Consider the following 9976-nt stretch of genomic DNA (forward strand, 5'->3'; position numbering starts at 1 on the left):
CTCCAAGTGTCCCTGTTTTCCGGGGACAGTCCTGGACTTATAGAAGCTGTCCTGGTTTCTGATTTTATCCTGGAATGTCCCACTTGAGAGGTCCCTATTTAATGTTGGAGGGTAAGCCGTTATGCAACCCCTGAACCAAGGAGATAATAACTATACAGTACAACCTTTAGAAGACATCTGAAGGCAGTCCTGTATAGGGAAGATTTTAAATGTTTAATGTTTTATTATATTTTTATATGTGTACCATATTTTTCCGTGTATAAGACGCCCCCGTGTATAAAACAACCCCTATTTTTGAGCCCCAAACTAAGAAATAATTAATTGCTACATTCCGTGTATAAGACGACCCCCCAATTTTAAACTTTAGAAATGTGGGGAAAATATAGTCTTATACACAGAAAAATACAGTATGTTGGAAGCTGCCCAGATTGGCTGGGGCAACCCAGTCAGATGGGTGACCTATTAATATTACTATTATTATTATTATATAAAAGGTAAAAGTAAAGGACCCTTGACCATTAAATCTAGTCATGGACGACTCTGGGGTTGCGGTGCTCATCTCGCTTTACTGGCCGAGGGAGCTGGCGTTTGTCCGCAGACAGCTTCCGGGTCATGTGGCCAGCATGACTAAGCCGCTTCTGGCAAAACCAGAGCAGTGCACGGAGATGCCATTTACTTTCCCACCAGAGCAGTACCTATTTATCTACTTGCACTTTGAGGTGCTTTCGAACTGCTAGGTTGGCAGGACCTGGGACCGAACAACGGGAGCTCACCCCATCATGGGGATTCGAACCACCGACCTTCTGATCGGCAAGCCCTAGGCTCTGTGGTTTAGACCACAGCACCACCAGTGTCCCTATTATTATTAAATAGGACATCCCTATTTTCACTGGAGAAATATCGGAGGGTATGGACCCTTGTATATTAAGCTGTGCATCAGACACCTCTTTAATCCTAGGGAATCATCATGTTTTAATAGCTAATTAAGTCAGGCTAATTTCCTTTTGAAGCGATTGCCTGGGGATGAGCCTTTAGGACAACACAAAGGATCAAGGGCAAATCTTATCTGCAAAGGAGTGTGCGCCCTCAACTGAGAGTTGGCTTAAAAGACATTGCAAGTGTTTTAGTTTAGAGTTTTAGGATTGCAGTTAGGAGTTTGCAACAGAGTTAATAAGCAGAGTAATGTTTGAGAGCAACAGCCGAGGTCTGCTTAATACCATGGCTGCTGTGGCAATGGGAGAAGCCAGAACCTCTTGAGGTGTTCATGCTGTGAACCCTGCCATTGTAGGCTCAAGTTGTTGTTGTTGTTTAGTCATTTAGTCGTGTCCGACTCTTCGTGACCCCATGGACCAGAACACGCCAGGCACTCCTGTCTTCCACTGCCTGCCACAGTTTGGTCAAACTCATGCTGGTAGCTTCGAGAACACTGTCCAGCCATCTCATCCTCTCTTGTCCCCTTCTCCTTGTGCCCTCCATCTTTCCCAACATCAGGGTCTTTTCCAGGGAGTCTTCTCTTGTCATGAGGTGGCCAAAGTATTGGAGCCTCAACTTCACAATCTGTCCTTCTAGTGAGCACTCAGGGCTGATTTCCTTCAGAATGGATAGGTTTGATCTTCTTGCAGTCCATAGGACTCTCAAGAGTCTCCTCCAGCACCATAATTCAAAAGCATCAATTCTTTGGCAATCAGCCTTCTTTATGGTCCAGGTCACACTTCCATACATCACTACTGGGAAAACCATAGCTTTAACTCTACAGGTTAATTCTACAGGTTGTAGAAATGTGTAAATAAACCATATATCATAAAGACACTGCAGTCTCTGCTGTGACTCATTTCCCAAAACCTCGCTACAGGTGTATTTGACAGAGGCAACCCTCAGTTTGGCAGCTAGCTGACACAACACAGACCCGGGAACCTTCTGGTAGGCTGCCCTGATCCAACACCGCGCAGTGACCTTCCCCAGGCTGCTCCAGTCCATGCGATCCGTGCGGTGTCTCTAGAGGAGCAGGAGACGGAAGACAACAAAGGTATGAGGGGGAGGGGCATGCAAGCAGCTTGCAGTGGGGAGCAAGCAGGTGAGAGAGGAAGGGGTCGGCAGCAAGGGGGGTGCGAGTGACAGGGTCAGCAATTGATTGCAGGGTCAGTCCGCCCTCAAGAGCAGATGGGGTTAGAAGTTCCCTTGAAAACGAAGCAGTGGAGTCTGATGTCCTGTCGCCACTGCAATTGTGAGCTGGGTTGGCTTTTGAGCACAGAATGGGAAAGGACGCCATCTCGTGGGCAAAATAGCCCCCGGATTTATTTGCATCTGTGTGTCATCTATATACAGTATGTTGCGAACTGCCTTGGCAGAGTGTGTGTGCGTGTGCTTGGGCGCAGCCAGGATTTTGTGGGAGGAGGCAGAACTTCAGTTAGTTATGTATTCTTATTGATTATTGGGGGCATCTCTCTGCCCCCCCCCCCGCTACGCCCGTGTATGCGTGTTGCTGTTATATAGCCTAAATGTGTGGGATACTAGTCTGCTAAATAACTAAATATAAATGAGGCACAGCATGTAGCGGCAGCTTTAAAAACAGGAAAGCAGGGCTGGGGTACCTGTTGCCCTCTCGTTGTTGCTGAGCCCCTAACTCCCTCCCAGCAACCTCACCCAGCAAAGCCAATAACCAGGGGTGATGGGAATTGTAGTCTAGCAACGCTTTTTCGGGCCACAATCCCGCGCTCCCTGCAATAAAGACTCCGGCACCCCATGAATCTGGTGTTGGCTGAAAAGAAGTAACCCAATAAACAAAGCTGTAAAGCGGGGGGGGGGGGGAGGCATAGATGCTCCTGCCCGAGGCTAGGAAAGAAGCGTGGGGGCGGAGGAGAGCAAAACAGGACATCTCAAATTTCCAGCCAGCGCCACGTGCTCCTCCGGGGCGACTGAAAGGCGAGGAGAAAGATCTCAACCTCCGGCGCCCGTGCAGGTCGCCAAAGGCGTTGCACTGGAAAAGGAGAGAGATTCCCGTCCTTGCAATGGGTTCAGAGCGCGGCTGGGAAGCCAGAACCCCTGTTGCAGGTTATGATCTCTCTCTCCCGCTTCCCCTCCTCTTTGTTCCAGGACTTTAAACAAGGGAATGTGGAAGCTGCATCACCGCAGCGCTCCCCCGTATCTGCGCGGGGAGCTCCAATGGCGCAGAAGAACTTTGCACGTATTGCTCCTCCTAGTCCCGGGACTTCCAGAGGAGGAGATCCACCCATCACTCGCTCTCCCAGTTCTGGGCTTCCTGATTGTCCCGGAGAAGGATCCTCTGCGGTGGGATTTCGGGCGAGGAGACGACGGTCGAAAAAGGTCGGCGGGGGTGCCTTTTGCTCCAAGAAATCGGCACTCGCCCAGGTTGGTGCGTCTTGGCTGGGGAATCTTTTGGGATAGGATCCAAACCAGGGTTTCCAGCTGTTTTTGGACTACAACTCCCATCATCCGTAGCTAGCAGAACCAGTGGATGATGGGAATTGTAGTCCCAAAACAGGTGGCGACGCAAGTTTAGGAAGCCCTGATCCAATCGACAACTTCCCCCAAAGGATCATTGGAATTGTAGTTTGTGAGGGGTGATGAGAGTTGTGAGGAAGAGAGTACTATAGTCTTCACACTCTGGGAATGGTAGCTGGGCAGGGGAGTGGAGGTGGGGACTGGGGTCTCCTCACAACTCTCAGGACCTGCCACAAACTACGGTGCCCAGGAATCTTAGAAGGAAGCCGGGAATGTTTAAAGTGGTGTTTTAAAGTGCATAGTGCACAAAGGGCCAGAGAAAGAAATGACTTGTGCACTATCTTCCAGCCTGCCTTGAAACGGAGAAATGGACCCTCTTGGCAACTGGATTGATTTGAAACTCTCTTGATGATGCAAATGGAAGGGGAACCTGGATGCTCCAGATATTGCTGGAGTCCAATTCCCATCAACCCCAGACAGTGCAGACAATGGTCAGGAATTACGGGAGCACTCACAGTGTTTCTCAACCTGTGGGTCCCCAGATGTTGTTGGACTACAACTCCCATCATTCCTAGCCAGCATGACCAGTGGTCAGGCATGATGGGAGTTGTAGTCCAACAACATCTGGGGACCCACAGGTTGATCACTGAAAAGGCCACTGAAATTGGAGATGCCAAGGTCTGCCACTGATCACAGGCTCCCCTTTTCTCCCTAAATTGTTTCAGGTTTCATCGGGAGGTTCTGCTACTGTGCCCTGTTTCAAAATTTGCTTGCACTTTACCCGCACAACCAATGAGCAAGGGATGAAGCTAGATACAGTAGTACCTCTGGTTATGTACTTAATTCGTTCCGGAGGTCCGTTCTTAACCTGAAACTGTTCTTAACCTGAAGCACCACTTTAGCTAATGGGACCTCCTGCTGCTGCCACGCCACCGGAGCACAATTTTTGTTCTCATCCTGAAGCAAATTTCTTAACCTGAGGTACTATTTCTGGGTTAGCGGAGTCTGTAACCTGAAGCGTGTGTAACCTGAGGTACCGCTGTACCTGCCACATAGAGGATGAAGCAAGCTTGTTTTCTCCTGCTCTGGAGGGTAGGAATATCTTTCTGACAGTAAGAGCTTTTGACAGTGGAATGGTCTCCCTCAGAAGACTGTGGCCTCTCCTTCCTTGGAGGTTTTTAAGCAGAGGTTGGATGGCCATCTGTCATGGATGCTTTAGAGAGCCAGTGTGGTGTAGTGGTTAAGAGCGGTAGTCTCGTAATCTGGTGAACTGGGTTCGATTCCCTGCTCCCCCACATGCAGCTGCTGGGTGACGTTGGGCTAGGCACACTTCTCTGAAGTCTCTCAGCCCCACTCACCTCACAGGGTGTCTGTTGTGGGGGAGGAAGGGAACAGAGAATGTTAGCCGCTTTGAGACTCCTTCGGGTAGTGATAAAGCGGGATATCAAATCCAAACTCTTCTTCTTCTTAGCTGAGATTTCTTCATTGCAGGGGGTTGGACTAGATGACTCTGAGGATCCCTTCCAATTCTACAATTATATTATTTAGAATTCTATATAAACACTGTGCAGGCTGATTAGAATGAAGGCTCCCTGATGTGTAACCTCTCCACAAACAAGTCAGAACAAATGCCCAATACGAACCAGGAATTGTATAATTTCTGTGTGAGCTTCGTGCAAGGAAATCAGGATGAATGCACAAGAAACAAAGCCCTATAGCACATGAATTTAAGTGGACTAGCCATTTTCCCCATGCTGTTTTCCCACTAAAAATCTCTCCCCCTTTTGAAGGTATGGGTTCTTTTGCAGCAGATAGTGTTTGGAAGAGGGGGGAGCCCACAGTGGTTTGTGTTGATTATTCACAGGAAAGCAGTGGGGGGGGGGGGCGGTGTGATCCAGATTGGGTGCTTTTGCTATCGGAAGACACATGACAACTTCATAAGCACTTTAGTTAAAAGCACATTTAATAATACGATGGTGTGTAAGGCACCTTGTTGTGTTCTTATAAGGTTCTGAGTAACTCCCAACTTTTTTGGAGTTGTTCTGCCCTCTGGTGGCTAAAAGCTGGAACAAATCTTTATCACAGCAAGGAAGACATTCCCCTCCTCCCCGAATCTGATCCCTATTCCTGGACTACTATGGGGAGGGGTGGTCCATCCCATTTCTCCACCTGAGGTGAAACACTTGCACTTCCACCACCTGAGACGGGTGCTTCACCCTACCTAATCAGTGGGCCGGCTCTGGGGAGTATAAACGTATTATGAGGGCACCTTTGATCGCTCCCCTTCCCTGATGCGGCAGAAGTTTCTGCAGCCCTTTCTGTATCAGCACCAGAGATCAGCAAGCCGCTGGGGCAGGAAGCATTTGGGGACACAGCAGGGGTGAAGACCTCAGGCCCAGGAGATAGATATGGCCCTCCAGGCCCCACTACCTGGCCCTCAGGATGCTCCCCAAGCCATACCCCTCACTGGCCCTGCTTAGGCCACTCCTTGAGTGTTTTTGCCTGGCTGGAATGTGCCCCATGCTTTTTGCTTGCCTGGATAGAAGGCAGAGAGCTGTGTGTGTGTGTGTGTGTGTGTGTACAGAAAGTTGCCTACTGTACAAAGGTGACATTTTAATCTGTTGCTCCGCCCACTCTTGCCTCTGCCCTCCCCTTTGCTGAATGGTCCCAGGACAGGTTTCGAAAAAATGAAATGAAAATATGGTTCAAGGAAAACAAAAAGAACGGGCATAGCCCGTGTGAGAATAACCAAACAGCAGCACAGAACTGCAGTGTGCAGCAATGCACAGCAATGGGTAAATGCACTAAAAATGCATTGAGCGCAGGATTAACAGAAAGATGTATAAAAACCCAGCAAGCAAATCAGAATGAATTTGTCTGGATGAATGAATGCTCACTGAACAGGTCATCTGTCGATGCCATATGTGTGGCATCATTTATTTTTTTTAATGCAGAAGTCTCCCACAAGAATCTGCCCATTTTTTCTTGCTTCTCCTTAAGCCTGGAACGTCTTCCCAGAAAGGACACAGAGAGCCCTGCCTGCTTTCCTTCTTCCAAAACTCAGCTGAGCTGAAAAGGGGACGCTATGTGCTTAGGGTGGCCAATTATGAGGATTTGAATCACCAGCCACAAGGACAAAAGAGAGTGCCCATTTGCATAATATCTGCACGTGGTAATTTACATGCAAATATTTAAATTTAAGAAACAATGGCTGTGCTTTCACGAGAAGCAGAGTGCATCCCGCCATAGCGAGGGGGGGCACCAGGGGACGTTTGCACCTGCCTCTTTGGTCTGTTGACCAGGATGGGAAACTTCAAAGACCCTTCTGCTCCCCTTTGGGTGGCTCCTTATTTTTAAACTAGTCTTGGGCTCGGCAGCCCTCAAACGGAGGAGATCTTCAAGCAAAGGACTGCCTCTAACAGCCCTCCAAAATGTTGCGAGAATGTCTAGTAGGATTAGTATTGGTTTCAGCTGAACATAAAATTGGGGAAAGTTTGGGTCATAGTGATTTGACTGAGGGCTTTGCTTCCAAGAAGGCTCAAAAAAGTTCGTTTCATTAAATAGGGAACTAGAGAATTTACAGTGGTACTTCGGGTTAAGTACTTAATTCGTTCCGGAGGTCCATTCTTAACCTGAAACTGTTCTTAACCTGAAGCACCACTTAGCTAATGGGGCCTCCTGCTGCCGCTGCGCTTCCAGTGCACGATTTCTGTTCTTATTCTGAAGCAAAGTTTTTAACCCAAGGTAATATTTCTGGGTTAGCGAAGTATTTAACCTGAAGCATCTGTAACCTGAAGCGTCTGTAACCTGAGGTACCACTGTACTCGTATAGGATTAATCACTATGGCAATTTTTATCAGTGAACTGGTTATCACCAACTCACCATATGCTCCTCCTATGCTTTTTTAAGAGGTTTGGGTTTTTGGGGGGGCTGTTTCTGTTTATGTACGAGTACCACATGCAAAGGTCACAGCTTGCTTCTTTTCGTGACTTGCATTCATGTATTCAGAGTACATTAAGTGATATTCTCCACCCTGGCTGTAATAAAAAATTGACCATGATGGAACGTATTGTGATACAATCACCCCTACTTTCCTTTTAACTTCCTGTATAGAAATAAGTGAAATGTTAATGCGTGTCTTATTTTCGTACGTTTAAAGGGGACCCAAACGACATTCCTGCCCATGGTCCCCCAAACCAGAGAGGGCCCCCACTGCCCCATAGCTCCCCACTTCAGAACAAGAGAACAGATGCTGGCTAAGGCTGGTGGGAGTTGTGGTCCAGAACAGCTGGAGGGCACCAGCGTGGGGAAAGGAAGACTAGCCAATCAGGTCTAATAAAGCTAATTCAAAAAGGAGGCAAATTCTGTTTGGCCTCAGGGTCATCCTGCAGCCAAATCTGATTGGCTAGGTAATGACCTGCTGGTTCACTATAGGCTGATGGGGAGGATGGGGTTGCTAGGTTGAGAGGCAGTGGCATTTGGAGGGGTCTGGGAAAGTCCCCTTTGCACAATGTGAGCTTGCAAAACTTGGACACCTGCGATGGCATTAGGGTAGAATTACGTGGTGCTTCTTTGCATGTGATGATCCTCACCGGTACAGAAGACCATTGTTTCTTTTCTTGCTACCCATGGCAACTCTTGTGTGTGGGCACCCATGGCGCTTTTATCAAGATATGTGTACCAGCATCTCATATTTCTACTCCCCCAAAATTACGTGTTATCTTGGCAGCCACGGCTGCATTCACAACGTGGGTTTCTCCGCTTGGCTCAGCAGGTGAGATCATTCAGAATATGGAGCATTAGCTTTATTGGATTTGTGAATTACTTCCCATCATATAAAGCCCCAAGTATAGTCGGAATTTGGTACCTAAAGGGAAGCAAGCGAGACCCTGCGTTTTCCCTGGTCGCTAAAGAGAGCACCACATTTTTCTTGCAATCTCAGGGGAGGAGGCCCCACAACGCTGGATATATTTAGAGGCATGGCTCAGCCCCTGGATCCAGGTTTTTTTACAGACTGAGGGCTCATCCCCACTACTCTCCTCCCCACTGGGAAAACCTGCTCTTTTTTGCTGAACTGGAGTAAATGTCCATTGGGTTTCCCCACAGATTGCTGTTTGTTCTGATTTAGCACTAAAGAGCAGGTTTCCAGTGGGAAAGTGGCAGGGCAAAGGCAAAACCACTCAGTTGGTGCTGAGCATGGTGCTGATAACGCCAAGCTTGGAGGTTCGCTCCCTGCATATTCCTGCATTGCAGGGGATGGACTAGATGACCCTAAGGGTCCCTTCCGACTCTACAATTCTATTATTCTATTTTAGGCAAATTGCATAGAGACCTGTGCCTAGGAAGTACGGAACAAGCAGGAAACTGCTCAGATCCTTGTTTTCTAGGCACAAGACAAGCGGAAGTGTGGATTGGCCCTTGTTGGCAGCGCGGCAGCCACACGCACCCTCTCAATTTGCCTCTTTCTGTATGTGTTGTGTTCCTCTTTCTTCTGATCATGGCAATTTACCAGGCCGTGGCCCAGGCAGCTGCTCATTCATCCCTTCCTTAGTTAAGGACGCCAGCGTTCCAAGAATCGCTGGTGGGTTTTTTCCGCCTCCCCCATCGCCACAATAACGCTGATTAGATGGTCCAGGGTTGCCAACTGGCCGCAAATACAAAAACCCCTGTGCTGTTCTTCTGCAGCCTAAGATGCAGCCAGTTGGCAGGTGAAGCATTTCACACCGTGGAGAGGAGCACATTCAGCTGCTGGTTTCTGCTGACCAAGCCAGTGTTAAAAGCCAGCGGAAAAACAAAAACAAAAAGAAGGCAACTCAATAAGAAGATCAAGGCCTTTTCTTTTCAGAAGGGCCTGACTAAACATTGCAATTAAACGCATTATTGCATTTAACATATCTGGGCTGTGTTTTTTATTTTATTTTATTTTTTCAAAAATAGCAGCTGTCATGGCACACCGTAACTTTATTTAACGTTCTCCATTCTCGGGCTGAGATCTGCCTTCTCCACCAGCTCTTACCTGTATCAGGAAGGAAGACACATTTGGGGCCAATTGCAGCTTCCCCTCCACACATGGCAAGTAGCAGCTTTGAGAAGTGGGGGGCAGTTTTTCATCAAATTAACACATCCCTTCTCATGGCCTTGATTCCGGTCGGAAGATCTGTGGTTCAAATCCACGCAACGGGATGAGCTCCTGTTACTTCTGCCAACCTAGCAGTTTAAAGCCATGCGAGTGCAAGTAGATAAATAAGTACCACTGCGGCGGGAAGGTAAACAGTGTTTCTGTGAGCTCTGGCACTTGTCACGGTGTTCCATTGCACCAGAAGCAGGTTAGTCATGCTGGCCACACGACCCGGAAAACTGTCTGCGGACAAATGCCGGCTCCGACACCTGAAAGTGAGATGAGCGCCGCAACCTTTGACTGGACTTAACCATCCAGGGGTACTTTACCTTTTCTGCCTGACCCTAATCAGCCCCTCCCAAAGCCACCATTTTAAAAGGCATCATAAGTGCAAC

The sequence above is a fragment of the Podarcis gaigeae genome (assembly GCF_964106915.1).
Source record: "Podarcis gaigeae genome assembly, chromosome: 8".
Classification (NCBI taxonomy): Eukaryota; Metazoa; Chordata; class Lepidosauria; order Squamata; family Lacertidae; genus Podarcis; species Podarcis gaigeae.